This window comes from Macrotis lagotis, chromosome 2 (genome assembly GCF_037893015.1).
Source record: "Macrotis lagotis isolate mMagLag1 chromosome 2, bilby.v1.9.chrom.fasta, whole genome shotgun sequence".
Lineage (NCBI taxonomy): Eukaryota > Metazoa > Chordata > Mammalia > Peramelemorphia > Peramelidae > Macrotis > Macrotis lagotis.
In genome coordinates, this window is record NC_133659.1 from 267,349,172 (window position 1) to 267,367,559 (window position 18,388).

Genomic DNA, 18,388 nt, shown 5'->3' on the forward strand with positions numbered 1-18,388 from the left:
GTTTTTCTTCCTCTGGATGGGTATAGCATTATCCATGGCAAGTCTTCTAGGGTTGTCCTACCTCTCTGAATTCCTGAGAAGGAGCCACATGTATACTATGTTCTCTTAGTTGTGCTCCCTTCATTCAGCATCAGATCCTGTAACACATTCCATACTTCTCTAGAGTCCAACCATTCATGGTTTCTTATAGTGTTCCATAACATCCACAACATGTTCATTCTCCAATTAATGGGCATCCCCTCAATTTACAATTTTTCAGACACTACAAAAAAAAGAGTTACTGTGAATATTTTGGAACATGTGGGACTTTTCACATTTTTTTATGATTTCTTCTAGGATATAGGCCTAGTGTTGATATTTCTAGATCAAACAGTATGATCAGCTTTATTGCTCTTTGGACATAATTCTATATTGCTCTCCAGAATGGTTGGACCAGTTCACAACTTCACCAACAGTGTATTAATATCCCAATCCTTCCACAACCTCTCCAACACTGGTTGTTTTCCCTTTTTGTCACCTTAGTTAATCTGCTAGATGGATGCATTTCTCTAATTAGGAATGATTTGGAGCATTTTTTCCTATGATTATGTATAGTCTTAATTTCTTCATGTGAAAACTGTCTATTCATATCCTCTGAACTTTTATCAATTGGGGCACGATTTGTGACCTTATAAATTTGATGCAATTCTATATATTTTAGAAATAGGACCTTTATTAGAGCCCCTAGCTGTGAAAATTGTTTCCCAGCTTTCAGTTTTCCTTCTGATTTTGGCAGCACTGGTTTTATTAGTGCAAAACCTTTTTAATTTAAAATAGTCCAAATCATCCATTTTGTAATTTATTATTCTATTACTTACTTGGTCATAAATCTATCCTCTTTCCAAAAATCTGACAGAGTATTTCTTAGTTCGTTAACTGGTCTATAGTGTCACACTTTATGTCTAAATCCAGTATCCATTTTGACCTTATTTTGGTATAGAGTGTGAAATGTGGATCTATGCCTAGTTTTTGCCATACTATTTTCCAGTTTTCCCAACAATTTTTTATCAAATAGTGAGCTCTTATCCCAGAAGCTAATGCTTTGAGGTGTGTCAGACCATAGATTATTCTAGTCATTTACTACTTTTTTTAAAAATTTTATTTTCTCTTTATCTTTTTTGTAAGTGAGCTTAAATTTATTATTACTATTATTGCAATAATTTTGTTATAAGAGTAATCATAAACCCCCCTCCCCTGCCAAGAAGATGAGAAACCTCAAGAATAGTGAGAGAGAGAGAAATGTACTTCAGTCTGTTCAGATTCCAATGACTATCTCTGGGGTGAGTTGCTCTCTTTGTCATAAGTCTACCAGAGAAATTGTTTCAATATTTTCCCCACAGTTGCTATTACTAGCTGTTCCTCCACTCTATTCCTCCTCACTGTCATTTATTCTATTGTCTCTCTTCTCTCATCCTGGCCCTGTCCAGAAGTGTATCTGAGTACCCTCTCCCACAATCTTCCCTCTCTTCTATCACCTATTCCTCCCTTCCCTCCCCCCATCCCCCCTTATCCCATCCTTTCTTCTTATTTTTCTCTAGGGTAAGATAGATTTCCTCACCCTATTAAGTGTGTGTGTGTGTTATTTCCTCTCTGAGTCATTTCTGATGAGAATGAAGGCTAACTCTTTCCCCCTTACCTTCCCCCTTTCTACTACATTGAAAAAGATTTATCTTGACTCTTATGTGAAATTTCTTAGCTCCTTCATCTCCTTTCCCTTCCTCCCAGGACTTTCCTTCATCACCCACTGACTCCATCTTTTTACCATATTATACCATTATATTCCACTCCCTGTGCCCTGTCTATATATACTCCTTCTGACAGCTCTTATAAATGAGAAAGTTCATATGAATTATCAATATCTTCTTCCCATGCAGGAATACAAACAGTTCAACCTCATTAAGTTCCTCATAGTTAGTCCTTCTCATCCACCCCCTCTATGGTTCACCAGAGTCCTGTACTTGGAGATCAAACTTTCTGTTCAGCTCTGGTTGTTTCAATAGGAAAGTATGAAAGTCCCCTGTTTCATTGAAAGTCTATCTTTTCCCCTGAAAGAGGATGTTCAGTTTTTCTGGGTAGTTGATTCTCAGTTGTAAACCAAGATCTTTTGCCTTCCAAAATATCATATTCCAATCCCTAGGAGCCCTTAATGTAGATGCTGCCAGATCCTGTATAATCCTGACTATGGAGCCTCAGTAGTTGAATTGTTTGTTTCTGGAAGCTTTTATAATTTTCTCTTTGATTTGGGAGTTTTGGAATTTGGCTATAATATTCCTGGAAGTTTTTCTTTTGGGATCTCTTTCAGGAGTTGATCAGTGAATTCCCTCAATTTCTTTTTTACCCTCTGCTTCTAGGATCTCAGAACAATTTTGCTGTATTATTTCTTGAAAAATGAAATCTAGGCTCTTTTTCCTGGTCATGTCTTTCAGGTAGCCCAATAATTTTTTAATTATTTCTTCTGGATCTGTTTTCAAGGTTGGTTGTTTTTCCAATCAGATATTTCACATTTTCTTCTAATTTTTTAGTTTTTTTTGGAAGAGTTTTATTTCTTCCTGATTTCTTGCAAAGTCATATGCTTCTTTTAGTTCCATTCTCCATTTGAAGGAATAATTTTCTTCAGAGAGCTTTTTTATCTCCTTTTCCAGCTGGCCAATTCTGCTTTTTTTAAGGGATTCTTCTCCTCATTTGTCTTTTGTTTTGCTTTTTCCATGAGGCCTAAACTGGTTTTTAACATATTATTTTCTTCAGGTTTTTTTGTATTTCTTTCACCAAGCTGTTGATTTGGTTTTCATGATTTATCTGCATTGCTCTCATTTTTCCTCCTAATTTTCCTCCATCTCCCTTAATTGCTTTTCAAAATCTTTTTTGAGCTCATCCATAGTCTGAGTCCATTTTCTATTTCTCTTGGAGGTTTTGGATACAGAAGCTTTGATTTTGTCATCATCTGAGTATGTGTTTTGATCTTCCATGGGACTAAAGCAATTCTCTATGGTCAGATTCTTCTTTTTCTGTTGTTTACTCATTTCTTCAGCCCAAGACTAATTTACTGCACTTCTAAGGCTTTGGGTTCTTTTTGGTGGGGGGGGGGAACACCCCACTGGGACCTTTATTCCTCCAAGGTCTTATGCTCTCTTGACTATGTTTTGATATGTAAATGACCACAGCACTTCCCTCTGCCCTGGAGCTGTAAGGAGGAGTCCAGCTTGGCTATCTTAGTATGGAAGCCCAAACTGCAACCTGGATCTCAGTGTGGGCAAACAACAGAGTCCTACCCCAAGGGAAAGCAGAGAAATTTCTGCAGTCTTCCTTGACCCACTTACCATCCGTGGGCTGTGCTCTGGAGGTGCAGGCTGCTTTCTCCAGATTCTTGCTGAAAGTTCTACGGCCCATGCTCCCTCACTCCACACTCATTCTAATGTAGCAGAATTCTCTCCCCACCCCTTCAAGCTGTTCCAGGGTTGTGCTGCGACCAGGGCTTTTTTTCAACTCTAGGTCCTGGTGAAAACACACCTTTCTTGCAGAACTTCTAAATTATCTTGGACTGGGAAAATGTATCACTCAGTCTTTCTGTGGGTTCTGCCCCTCTAAATTTTGACTACAGTCATAATTTGTTGGCTTCTGGAGTTTTGGGGGTAAGGAGTTCTCAGGAAATGCTGCCTTCCATCTTGGCTCTGCCCCCTCACTACTGTTTCTTTTGAAGCTCTCCTAATTCAGTATCAGGTAGTTTTGATGATTGCCACTTTTAAGTATAGTTTTAGATCTGGTAGAGCAAGGCCACCTTCCTTTACATTTTTTTAATTTTTATTTTAAGGCAATGGGGTTAAGTGACTTGCCCAAGGTCACACAGCTAGGCAATTATTAAGAGGCTGAGGCTGGATTTGAATTAATGTCCTCCTGACTCCAGGGCAGTGCTCTGTCCACTGTGCCACCTACCTGCCTCCCTTTACAATTTTAAAATCAGTTCCCTTGATATTCCTGACCTTTTGTTACTCCAGATGAATTTTGTTACTCTTTTTTTCTAGCTCAGTAAAATATTTATTTGGTAGTTTGATTACTATGGCATTGAAAGTGAATTTAATTTGGATAGAATTGTCATTTTTACTATATTAACTCAACTTAACTGTGAGCAATTGGCATTTTCCCAATTGTTTAGATCTGACTTCGTGTGAGAAGTGGTTTGTAATTGTGTTCCTACAGTTTCTAGGTTTGTCCTGGGAGGTAAATTCTCAAGTATTTAATGTCATAGTTATTTTTGTTTGTTTATTTATTTGTTCGTTTTTGCAAGGCAATGGAGTTAAGCATCTTGCCCATGGTCACACAGTTAGGTAACTAACTGTTAAGTGTCTGAGGCTGGATTTGAACTTCAGTCCTCCTGACTCCAGGGCTGGTGTTCTATCCAATATACCACCTAGCTGTCCCCTGGAGTTATTTTTTTTAATTGTTTTTTTGAATTTTACAATTTTTCCCCCAATCTCACTTCCTTCCCCCCTATCTGCCCACAGAAGGCAGTCTGATAGTCTTTACATTGTTTCCATGCTATACATTGATCGAAATTGAATGTGTTGAGAGAAAAATCATATCCTTAAGGAAAAATTAAAATAAAAGAGATAGCAAAATTACAAAATAAGATACCTTTTTTAAAAAAATTAAAGGTAATAGTTTTTGGTCTTTGTTCAAACTCCACAATTCCCTCTTTGTCTGCAGTTATTGTAAATTGAATTTCTCCTTCTATTTCTTGCTCTTGGCCTTCATTGTTCAAGAAATACTGATGATTTATCTTGCTACTTTGCTGAATTTGTTAATTGTTTTCAAGTAGTTTTTTTAGATGATTATCTCAGGTCCTCTAAGTATACCATCATATCAACTGCAAAGAATGAAATCTTTGCTTCCTCATTGCCAATTCTGATTGCTTCATTTCTTTTTCTTATTTCATTTTCTCTTATTGCTAAAGCTAACATTGCTAATACTATATTGAATAACAAAGGTGATAATGGACATCTTTGTTTCACCTCTAATCTTTGCTCCCAGTTTTTCCCCATTACATATAATATTTGTTGATAATTTTAGATAGATGCTGCTTATTATTTTAAGAAAAAATTCATTTATCCCTATATTCTTTAGTGTTTTCAATAGGAATGTATGTTGTATTTTGTCAAAGGCTTTTTCAGCATTTGTTGAGATAATCATATAATTTTTGATGTTTTTAATGATATATATTCTATTATGTTGAGTGTTTTACTAATATTGAACCATCCCTGCCTACCTGATATAAATCCTACCTGATCATAGTGTATTATCCTAATAATGACTTGCTGTAATCTCTTTGCTAAAATTTTATTTAAGATTTTTGCAACAGTGTTCATTAGGGAGATTGGTCTATAATTTTCTTTGTTTAGGTAGCAGCACCATGCTGGTATCATAAAAGGAATTTAGTAGAACTCCTTCTCCTATTTTTTTTACAAAAAATCCTTATGTAGAATAGGAATTAATTGTTCCTTAAATGTTTGGTAAAATTCACTTGTAAATCCACCTGAACCACTAGACTTTTTCTTAGGGAGTTTATTGATAGTTTCTTCAATTTCTTTTTCTGAAATGGGGTTATTTAAGTATTTTATTTCCCCTTCTGTTAATCTGCACAGTTTGTATTTTTGTAAATAGTCCATTTCAAGTTTTCAAATTTATTGGCATGCAGTTCAGTAAAATAGCTCTGAATTCTCTCTTTAATTTCATCCTCATTAGTATTAGTTCATCCTTTTCATTTTTGATACTGGTAATTTGGTTATCTTTTTTTAATCATACTAACCAAAGGTTTGTCTATTTAATAAGTTTTTTTTCATAAAACCAACTCAGCTTTATTTATTAGGTGAATAGTTTTCTTTCAGTTTTATTAATCTCTCCCTTGATTTTCAGAATATCTAATTTGATATTTAATTGGGATCTTTAATTTGTTCTTTTTCTAGTTTTTTTGAGTTGCATACCCAACTCATTGATCTCCTTTTTCTCTATTTTATTGATATAAACGTTTAGAGATATAAAATTTCCCTTAAAAACTGCCTTAGCTGCAACACATAAATTTTGGTCGGATGTCTCATTGTTATCATTTTCTTGGATGAAATTTTGATTATTTCTATGATTTGTTGTTTGATCCACTCATTCTGTAAAATTAAGTTATTTAGTTTCCAATTAATTTTTACTTTATCTTTCCATGCCCTTTTATTACATATAATTTTATTGTATTGTGATCTGAAAAGTATAGATTTATTATTTTTGCCTTTCTGCCTTTGATTGTAAGGTTTTATGCCCTAGTACATGGTCACTTTTGGTATGAGTGGCATGTATAGCAGAGAAAAAAGTATATTCTTTTCTGTCTCCATTGTTTTCACCAGATATCTATCATATTTAAATTGTCTAAAATTTTAATCACCTTTTTAAATGTCCTTCTCATTTATTTTGTGGCTAGATTTATCTAGCTCTGAAAGGGGGGAGGTTGAGGTCCCCCATTATTTAAGTTGTGCTGTCTATGTTTCCTTGTCATTCACTCAGTTTTTCCTCTAGAAATTTGGACACTATAGCACTAAATGCATACATATTTAATAATAATATAGTTTCATTGCCTATGGTACCTTTTAAGAAGATGTAGTCTCTTTCCTTATCCTTTTTAATAAGATCAATTTTTGCTTTTGCTATATCTGAGATCAAGATAGCTACCCCTGATTTTTTTACTTCAGTTGAAGTGCTTGTGCTCCGGTCTTTCACCTTTGCCATGTGTGTATTTCTCTGCTGCAAATGTGTTTCTTGTAAACAACATATTGTAGGATTCTGGTTTTTAATTCATTCTGCTATCCACTTCCATTTTATGGAAGAGTTCATCCCATTCACATTTACAGTTAAGATTACTTCCCTCCATGCTATCTTTCCCCATTTATATTTTTCTTTTCCTTTCCTCTTATTCCTCTTCACCTTTACTACTGTTTTACTCCCTTCCCCTTTATTTTCTTTTAAATTTTAATTTGCAGTTTATTTTCACTTATACTTTTTCCTTCCCTTTAATCAGCCCCTTCTTCCCTTTTCTTTCTCTTTTCCCCACCCCACCCCCATCTTCCCTGTAGAGTAGTATAGATTTTTAAATCTAAGTGGGAATGTATCTTATTCCCTCTGAGGCAAATCTATTGAATAGAACTTTACTCAGTGCTCACACCCTCTCTTCTTTCCCTCTATTATAGTAAATTTTTGTGCCTCTTCACCTGGTGTTATTTCTAGATAGAACTACTATCAATCAAAGTGCCATCAATCAAATATTGATTAATTGTTTGCTTGATTGTTTGATAGTTTCAACACAGGTTGATTGATGGATAAGCAACTTTGTCTCATGGTTACTAAGTATACTCCCCTCTTCTGTCTTATTAGAAATACTCTCATCAAGAGTCATGAATCACAACAAATTATAATTACTTTATACCTTACCCTTTTTTCATGAAAAAACTATCCTCATGAGTCAAAGTATCATGAAAAACCAAATCATTTCATGAACCACCTCCCCAAGCATACACTCTCCCATATTGCCCCCACCCCAGCTCCCCACCATAGTACTTAAACCCTTGTTAACTGAAGTATGGATTAAGGTAAAATCTCTTCTTAATCTCTTTATGTCCAACCCATCTAAGTAGCTTTCACTTTCTATCCCTGAAGTCACTTCTGATTTAATTAACTGAAGAGTCTCTAAATTCTAAGTAGTGGTACACTCTGAAGGTCTCTCTTAAGAACTTAATTCATTGTAAGGTATGATAGACAGGGACTGCCCAGCATAACATGCCCTCATCAGAGAAAGTGCTATACTCTATGAGCAAGACAGAATTAAAATAAGTCAAAGGAAACTGAGTCATAAAATTTAAGAGTAAACACCCCAGCTTTTCAGCTGAGGTATTTGTCTCAAACATAGTGATGTCATCTTGGTCCTCTCCAATGGAAAGGCTAGAAACAAACATACCCACTGTCCCTAAATCCAGTTGCTTCAACTATATTCAACCCTTTAACTATTTTAAAAGAAACAATTCTCAAGAGTTATAAGTGTTATACCTTCCCTTATAGGGTTGTTTACAATGGAATATTATTGACTAATATTTGCTTTCCCCCCCTTTTGTTTACCTTTTTATGTATCTCTCTTGAGTCTTGTATTTGGAAATTGAATTGTCTCTTCAGTTCTAGCCTTTTTATCAGGAAATTTTGGAAGTCTTCTATTTTGATGAATATCTATCTTTTTCCCTGACAAAATATGCTGAATTTTACAGAGTAGTAAATTCTTGGTTGTAATCCAAGGTCCTTTGTCCTTCAAAATATGGTATTCTAGGTCCTCCAGTCCTTCAGTGTTGAAGCTGATAAATTCTATGTAAGTCGGATTATATTTTCTTCGCTTCTTTTTTTGCTGCTTGTGGTATTTTCTCCTTTATTTAAGAATGCTGGGATTTGGCTATGATAGCCCTTGGAGTTTTTAATCCTGGGGATTCTTTCTGGAGGAGGTCTGTGTATTCTTTCTTTCTTTCTTTTTTTAGGTTTTTGCAAGGCAAATGGGGTTAAGTGGCTTGCCCAAGGCCACACAGCTATGTGTATTCTTTTAATGGCTATTCTGTCTCCTTGCTCAAGCAGATTAGGACAGTTTTCCCTGATAACTTCCTGAAAGATAGTTTTCAGCTTCCTGTTTTGATGTAGGCAATCTAGTAGTCCAATGATTCATAAATTATCTCTCCTAGATCTATTTTCCAGGTGTTTTTTTCTAAAAGGTACTTTAGGGGGTAGTTGGGTGGTGCAATGGATAGAGCGCTGGCCCTGGAGTCAGAAGTACCTGAGTTCAAATCCAGCCTCAGACATTTAATAATTGCCTAGCTACATGACCTTGGTCAAGTCACTTAACCCCATTGCCTTAAATAAAAATATTTTAAAATAAAATTAGAAAATGCTCCAAGTCGATATTGATTAGAGAAAGCAAATTAATGAGGCATCATTTCATTTACCAAGATGAGAAGAAGGGAAAGTGATCAATGTTGGAGAAGCTGTGGGAGGATTGGGACATTGATGCATTGCTGGTGGAGTTGTGAATGAATTGCTGGAGAGCAATATGGAACTATGCCCAAAGAGCAATAAAACTGTTCATAATGGCAAAGTATTAGAAATTGAGGGGATGTCCATCAATTGGGGAATGGCTAAACAAATTATGTTTGTACATGAATTCGATAGAACATGAATACTATGGAATACTATGAAAACTATGCTCTGTAAGAAAATAAATGATCGGACTCTAGAGAGGCATGGAATGACTTACAAGGAATGACTTACATGATCAAAGGGAGCAGAACCAAAAAAAATGTACATATTAATGACCACGTTGTGAGATGAACAACCTTAATGGAAGCAGCTCCTCTCAACAGTTCAGAGAGCTAGGACAACTGTATTAGACTGGCTATGGACTATATTATCCCCATCCAGAGGAAGAAAAACAAAACAAAACAAAACAAAACACACACACACACGCAAACAAACAAATAATCATTCAGAATCTGATGAACACTTTATAAAAATTATCTCCTATGTATCTTTTCCCCTTAATCCTAATTCCTCATACCAAAAACTACTAATCTGTAAACATGTTTACCAAAATATGTATGTACAATGCTAACCTGAGTGTTCACCACTGATGGGAGGAGGGTGGGAAGGGAGGGTGGAAGGAAATTTTGTAATTTAAAAATATACATGTGCATATGGATGAAAACAAATAAATAAAAAAAGAAAGAGAAAGAAATTCTGCTATGAGTAAAGTGCTATCAAACAGCATAGCATGCCACATAGAAATCTTTTGTAAAAGGAACTGTTGATTCATGAAGCAAACTTCATTGTTGCCTTCTTTTAAGAAGTTGCTACAGACACCCCAACATTCAGCAGGCATCACCCTGGTCAGTTAGATATTAACATCAAGGCAAGACTTCCTACCAGCAAAAACATTCCTACTCCCTTAAAGTTCAGGTTATGGTTAGCATTTGTTAGCAATAAAATATTTTTAGGTTATTTTATTTTATTTTTTCAATTACATGCAAACATAATTTTCAGCATTTTTTGTAACCTTTTGAGTTCAACATTTTTCTTCCATCCTCCCTTCCCTACCCTCTCCTCTTGGCAGTAAAACCCTGATATAGATTGTACATGTATAATCATGTCTAACATATGCAATAAAGTGTTTTTAATTAAGATATGTAAATTGGGCTTTTTAAACATATTGCATACTTAATAGACTTCAACACAGTGTAAAACATAACTTTTGTATGTCCTGGGAAACAATGAAATTTTGTAACTCATTTTATTGGTATATTCATTTTATTGTGGTGATGTAGAACCACACCTGTGCTATCTCCAAGTAATGCCTGTACTCCATTTGCTCTCCAATGCTGCTAGAATCAGATAAATTCTTCTGCTTGGTATTTAAAAGTCTTCACAACCTGACTGATTATCCTAATTTTCTAGCATTATTACATTTTACTTGCCCACACACACTCTGTGATCCAGTGTTCTGGCCTTCTCACCATTCTGCAAACACAATACTGGAACTCTGTTTTCCACATCTTTGCTATCTATCTATCTATATCTATATCTACATATAGATATAGATAGATAGATAGAATACTCTTCTTTCTCTATTTTTGTGCTTTCTCTATTAGAATAGAAACTTCTCAAAGGCAGAGATGTGTTTTTCTTTCTTTACCTATCCCTATCATAAATACTTGTTGGTTGATTTCTCAGTCTTCAGGTGAAGAAACTGAAGCCCAGAGAAGGAGAGATTTAAAATCTCTCAAGGCAAGTAATAGCCAAGGATGCAGAGCAATGGAAGTCAAGGTTTGATTTCAGGAACCTCTATATCCAAACCCAGTGTTCCATATACTACATCATAGTAAACTAGGTGAAAAGTCAAAGAAGAAACTAAAGGTGATGCTGAGCTACTTCCTCAACCTGGATTAGTATTTTGGGTTGGGTCCTCAGAGTTTGGCAACTATCTCAGGTTCAAGACTATCCTCTCTGGCACTACCCATCTAAAACTACAAAACCTACCAGTGTTCCACCCATTAGCAATCACTTAGTAAATACAATTAGCACTTAGCAAAGTCATTTCCTAAGTTAGCATCATAAAAACAGTAGCTATAAAACATTTCTCTGATAGACCTGAGATTTACTTTCCAATAAATACACACAGCATTCATGGGGAGAGAGGAAGAAGGTTCACATTTAAGAGAATGGTGGTATTGTGTTACATGTTAGATGAAAATGTGACAAAGATAGGTCAAAATTGATGGTACTCACAAAACCTTTGAAGAGCTTTCTTTGTAGAATCTTTATGAAGCTCTCTGAATTCTTACCTAGCCTTTAACTACTGAATGGACATTTCTCCATACAAATTGAGATCTGGGAAAGACCTTAGCTTGAAAAGACCAAGGTTTCCTCTTTGCTTCTAAGACCATCACCCATATTAACCTAAGTCTTGTCATGGGACACTGATGACTGGAGGAGAAAGTGAGGTTGACAACTGCAGGGCTCTACCTCACTTAAATCCAATTCATTTGCAAGTCAGGACATCACCCTCCTTATGTCATTGGTCTTCTTGGAGAACAAAGAATGAACAATAACAATGAAGCTTTCTACACTTGCTCAGTACAGGACTTCTATTCTACTGGACTCCCTGAGCTCACTCCTCAGTGGGTAGCTATAGTCTCCCCTACCGGAGTCTTAAATTCAGCTTCAGTCCTCAAATCTGAACCCTAGAATGATAGGAAAGTTTCAACCTATGCTTCCTCAAAGCATAAGAATTGGGAGAGCAATTTTTTTTCCTTCCAATAACAGTAGGAAACAGTTAACAACTCTCTGCTTCAGGGCTACATGAGAGGCAAGAGACTTCATTCTTGTTTAAAGTGATCATGCAGTACATTTCCCAAATCTTCTCCTCCAGGTTGTCCACAATCAATCAATGGCCATTTACCCAATAGTTTTGAAATAGCCCTGTGACTTAAGGTACTTCAGTTTTTTTTAAAACTCTAAGGGTCTCACAAATGAATGGTTCAAGAAAAGGTTCAGAAGTAATTCGTTCCTTTAAGGTAAGCTATTTTTCATATGTAATTGTGCTCGAGATAAATCTAATACTGTCTAAGTTTATCTACTCCCAACTCACACAGGCTTCCCTACCACAAAGTTCCATTGCAATCTAAATTAGTCAAGGAATGGTCCACTCACAACTGAAAAGGAACTCATTCTCTACAAAGTGCAAAAAAAAATCTGAGTTAACTTATTCTGATATCTCCTTGTCTCCACCTGCAAGACTGGTCAAATCAAATCTTACAATTCAATTAAAATTATAGCCTCAGTAGTTACCTGAAATAAGAGGTTTCTGAACAGTAGAGAAGCTTTTGGGTAGTTCCCTCACATTTCAGAGCTGAAATATTTGGAGGGACTCCTTTAACATAGGAATGTGGACCCCTGAAACTATCACATCTTATTTCTTCTGAAACATCTGAAATAACAATAGAATGAAGACATTCTGAGGTATTGTGGCATAGTGAGAAATTGAGATTCAGGAAGACCTATTTACATCTCTCCTCAAGTTCTAGCTGAATGACCTTGGGTAAGTCACTAAACTTTCTTCATCAGTAAAATGGGGATAAACTCTTTCATTATCAATAAAATGGAGATAACAATAACAGATATTTCAGAGGGTTGTTATGAGGCACAAATGAGAAACCTGATTCTAACAAAGTGTTTTTGGTACTCTTTCTGAATGAAGGACAACGAAAGACAAAGAGCTTTATAAATTCTCTACAGATGTCAGCTTTTGTTATTGTTACAGATGTAATTGTTATTTATAGGATTATAGGTTTAGAATTAGTACCTTACAGTTCATCTGATCCAACTTCTTCATTTTACATTTAGGGAAACTGAACCCTAAAGAAGTAAGTGACTTGTGCAAGGTCACAGCTAGCAAGTAACTTAGGAAAGCAGCAAAATTCCAGCTACCAGATACCACAGGGAATTCAAATCACACAGTTTTAGGAAGAGCTCAACTCTTTCCTATTCAAAGGGCAGAAACTCCCCAGTTAAAAACTGGCTGCTGACATGGTACCCTCTGGTGGCCAGAAGTCATCACTACTTTTCTTTCTGTAGGTGTCCTAACAAAAAAATGAGAGTTCTTTGCCAAAGCACATATACAGATATGAAAGTCCTATAACTTACATTTCTCCCAAATCTTGAATTTTTTGAAAAAGAGGGGGACAAAAGATTGGCTTGTGTTCTAACAAAGTCACCATGTGCTACTAAAAGACTATTGAAGAAGATATGACATAAATGAAAGACAGGCTTGTTCTAGTGAATATCAGAGGACTGTTTTACAGGTTCTCTCCGTGAATGAGGATCCTACATCTGAGATTGTATGTCACTGCCTCAGAGAATGATTCTGCTTATAAAACCTAAGGCAAGCTTGCTTTTGAGATGAGTTGGGATAGCTTAGGTAGGACCCTAGTATTTGGAACAGCCAGGATTGCAGAGGTTAATTAATTCAATCCCCTCATTTTATATATGGGCAAACTGAGGCCCCAAATAGTGAAGTTTTCTCCCAAAGCCATGTTTTCCAGTCATGTCCAACTCTTCATGACCCCATTGGGGATTTTCTTTGCAAAGGTACTGCAGTGGCTTGCCATTTCCTTCTCTAAATCATTTTACAGATGGGAAAACCAAGACAAATTGGATGACATGACTTGCCTAGGGTCACACAAAGAGTCTCAAGTCAGATTTGGGTCTTCTTGACTTCAAGAGCATTCTATCTTCTGTGCCACTTACCTACCCTGGACAAACTAAGGCTCCCCCAAAATGAAATTATTTTCCCAAAGTCAACTATTATTAAATATTAAAGCTAGAATGTGAATACAGGTCTTCAGATTTCATTGTATGGTACAGTTTCTCTGCTAATATTATTATTATTATTATTATTATATATTATAATAAAATAATGTTATTTTATTAATATATCAAATGTAACTTTTAGAGAACACAAAAAGTATTCTGTTATTGGATTTGTCTTATAGTCATCTAATGAATTAACTCGACAACTATGTTTTCACTAAAACTTCCTTTAAACCTTGGCCCAATCTGAATCTTATATTTGGTTTATGTTCAAAAATCACAATTTCTTTTTCACTCTGATAATATGCTGTATCTGCAGGGTACATTTCTCATCTGAGTTAACATTATCTTTTTCACAGAATGACTTCTTCCATCGCAAGCTTCTATTTACAGAATACATTCACATCTAGGACTTATCTCTTGCACAGAATATTCCTTGACTATCATATTTTTAATAGAGTTTTTAAAATGTTCTCTATAAAACATATTTAAATATTTTTAAAAGGAAAATCATTTTTAAAAGAGATTATCTCTTCATCCTGTATTTTTTAAAAATTATACATGTTTTTTAACTTTAAAAAAAGGTGAAATGGAAAAAATCTAAGATAATTTGTTCTTTGATAAATTTTGTAATGAAATGGCTTAATCTATGAATGTAATAGAAATACATTTGAAACTATGAGTTTTTACCATAATACAATAACATATTTTACCATGTTTTTCTACATATAGCTCCAGATATATTCAAAGGGAGACAGGAGATACATACTTTGAACTGAGAAAAATTAGTAGCTCAGCCATAATTGAGTAAATTTATCAAAGAGCTAGTCTTGTGAATAGAACACTTAGAGTCAGGAAAACCTGATTTCAAATCCTGCTCAGATATTTTCTAGCTGTGTGAAACTAGGCAAGTTAGATTCTTTCTCAGATTCAATTTCTACATCTATAAGATGAGGGGAAAAGAGAATCTACTCAGAGTGCTCAAGAGAATCAAATAATATATATGAGGCACTTAGCAAACTCTTAAAGTTCTATATAAATGCTAGCTATTATTATTGGAAAGAATATTGTTTCTGGGGGATATACCACACATATTCTAATGGAATGTCCATGAGGTCCATGGAAAACAAATGGCATCCCATGTAACCAGAACCTATAAATATTTTGAAAACTATATCTACCCACAATGTGGGACCCCAAGAAATATTTTTCAACCACTAATCATTCACATTCTTCCCCAAATGTCACACCATATAAAACTGATGGTTCTTTCTTGATCTGATGACATTTGTCTCCATTACTAAAGGCATTATAAGGAAAATGTGGTGTTCTATCATCCTGCTACAGTTGGTACAGATCCACTAGATACTTTTAAAAAATATTTTGGGAACATGCAGTCATGCAAACCAATGTCTGCCTGGCCCAGCAGGGGATAGTAAAAGACTTCACAAATACCAGATGAGATTTAACAATGTCAGGGAAATGTAACATGTTATGAATGTGTCACATAATGCTATAAACAATGCAAAAAAACATGTTTAATTTACATTAGACACATTTTCTTTGCCTAGGAAATCCCAAAAACTTTCTATAAAAGTATAACCAGAGTTCCCTGGCACTGAGATTCTCTTAAAAATGAATTATTATTATTATTTATCCTTTGGATCTTATTAAGAAATAAATTTTACATATTTAGCATGATTGTGCATGTATAACCTATATCAGATTGCTTGTTGTCTTAGGGAGGAGAGAGGGAAGGAAGGGAGAGAGAAAATTTTATACAAATGACTGTTGAAAACTATCCCTATATGTAATTGGAAAAATAAAAAGAAACAAAAGAAATTTTAGTAATTGTGTGTCTATTACCCCTTTCTAAGTATTCATTTTGCTAGAAGTCTGGGAGAATCTCCATAGATATTACCCTCTATTGTATATTTTAACAAGGGAAATGATTTCAGTGAAATTTTAGATAACATTTTTATGGAATTTTTCTTCTTCATTTTTGTCACTCCAGTGTGGATATTTTGATAAATATTTTATAAGGTAATAAATGGCAATGATCTAATAAAATGTCACTTAAGGAGAAAGGGAACTATTTTCTAATTTGTTTTCAGTGCCTAGTATATCTCTTAAACCAAAGACTAATTTCTTTTTTTTTGTATAGGTCTAAAAAAAGCTAGAATATGAAGAAAGAATTAATTTCAATATTCATTGCTAATCAAGGAGATCAGTGGCATCTATAATCTAAATTCACTTATATTTCTTCTGTAAAAGAGTGTATATTTTTGCTACATATTTATCTTTCCAAATATGTTTTGCCCAGACCAATATTAAATACAATTTGATTTCTCTGAGTATACATTCCTTGTCTTCAGTGGAAAGTAACCTAGAAGTTCCTAAGTAACAGGTGGAAGTCAGCCTATAACCCACACATAAAGAGTGAAATAATTCCATAAATTCTGAGGTGCAATATCCATGATCAAGAATGCTCCCTCACAGTGTGAAAGGAGAGAGAAAATATAGTATATGGTAGTGGTGAAGTACAAATGGAGGGAGTTGCGATCAGCAATGGCAACAGTGGAAAAATATGGAAGTAGCTTTTGTGATAGACTTATCATAAAGAATGTTGTGATCTACCCACGACAGAGCTGGTGGTGTTGGAACACAGACTGAAGCATCATTATTATTATTATTATTATTATTATTATTATTGTTATTATTATTATTATTGAGGGTTGTAGGGCAAATGGGGTTGGGTTTGCCCAGGGCCACACAACTGGGTGATTGTTGGGTATCTGAGGCCAGATTCAGACCTGGGTGCTCCTGGCTCCAGGGCCACTGCTCTGTCCACTGGACCACCTGCCTGCCCCTACTATTATGATTATGATTATGATTATTATTATTATTATTATTATTATTATTATTATTTTATTGGGGGGGGTATTTGTGCAGGGCAATGGGGTTGGAGTGGCTTGCCCAGGGTCATACAGCTGGGTGATTGTTGGGTGTCCGGGGTCAATTTGGGCTCAGATGCCCCTGTCTCCAAGGCCAGTGCTCTGTCCACTGTGACACCTGGCTGCCCCTATTATTATTTTTTTTTATTTTTTCTCTTTACTTTATTGCTCATGAGGGTCTATATTTTTGGGGGCAGGGGGTATTATGTTTACTCTTAAACAAGAATATTTTAATAATGTATATATAAAAAAACCATTTGTACAAAAATAATAAATAAAATTCCAAATAAATAAATAAATTGATTGATTGATTAAAAAAAAGAATGCACCCTCTCTTGATCATTTTAGAATGTCACCTGAAATTTCTCCCAGCACCCCATTGGCCAAATCAATGTAGCATTTGGACATCTAACTTTATAGCTCAAGTCGATACCTGTGCTCATCAGTTTGACATGGATCAGAAACAATAATAACAGTTAACATTTATACAATACTTTAAGATGCGCAAAATATTTTAAAAGTGTAATGGGAATTTTAGAACTGATTGGAATTCTGGGATTTGAAGTGCAGACAAACAAATACCCTTTCACAATCCTTAAAGATTTAGACTATCCTGATCTTTGAATTAGAAAGGGAACTGGAATCATGCCCAAGAATTTTAGAGAAACACCCATTCCCTATGAAAGACCAGGACGAGAGGAAGAATCTGGCATCAGGGAAGACTCTAAAAAGGACAGCTGAGTGATGATAGAGATGGGGAAAAATCTAGGTGGGCCATTAGACCCTTAGAAGCTTCTCATTAAGGGCTAAAGCAGCTAGTAGTAACTTTCTCCTCAAGGACAGAGGAAAGTTCCAAAAGCTCTTTCCCCAGCTTCTCCTTTTTATGTCTATTCTGGAGTAGACATTGTGATATATTCAAGTCACCTTTTCCCCCCTAAATTTTTACTATATTCTGATTTTTTCCTAAGGTACATAGTAGTCAGAGGTTATTTGTGGGGTTCCAGCCTCCACGGGGTCCTTGGAACCTGACAGGAGGGATAGAGTTGGCAAAATGAGTTGAGTCAACACAGGTTGACTGACCATCAGCTGCTTGGATATATTTTTATAGTCTCAGAATCATGTATGCATCAAGCAAGCAAGCTAAGATCATTTCCTTGGTTACAAAAGTGTACAATTTTCATCATCAATCATATAATTCATGTGGTTACAAGTTTTAATCATGTGATTACAAGTTTAATTAATAATCATAGAGGTAATTGATTTTTTTATCCCTACTCAGACCATGATGACCTCAACCTGTTACCTTGTTTATTACTACATTGTATAATTGTTAATTCATTTAAAGTTATTAATTAAGCAATTCTTTTAATGGAAAGTTTTTTATATTTTCTGTGCAAGTAATGTTTTTCGATACACTCCCTTAACAATCTATAGTAAGGGTCTTTATGCTTGTCCACCCATCCATTAACTTTTAC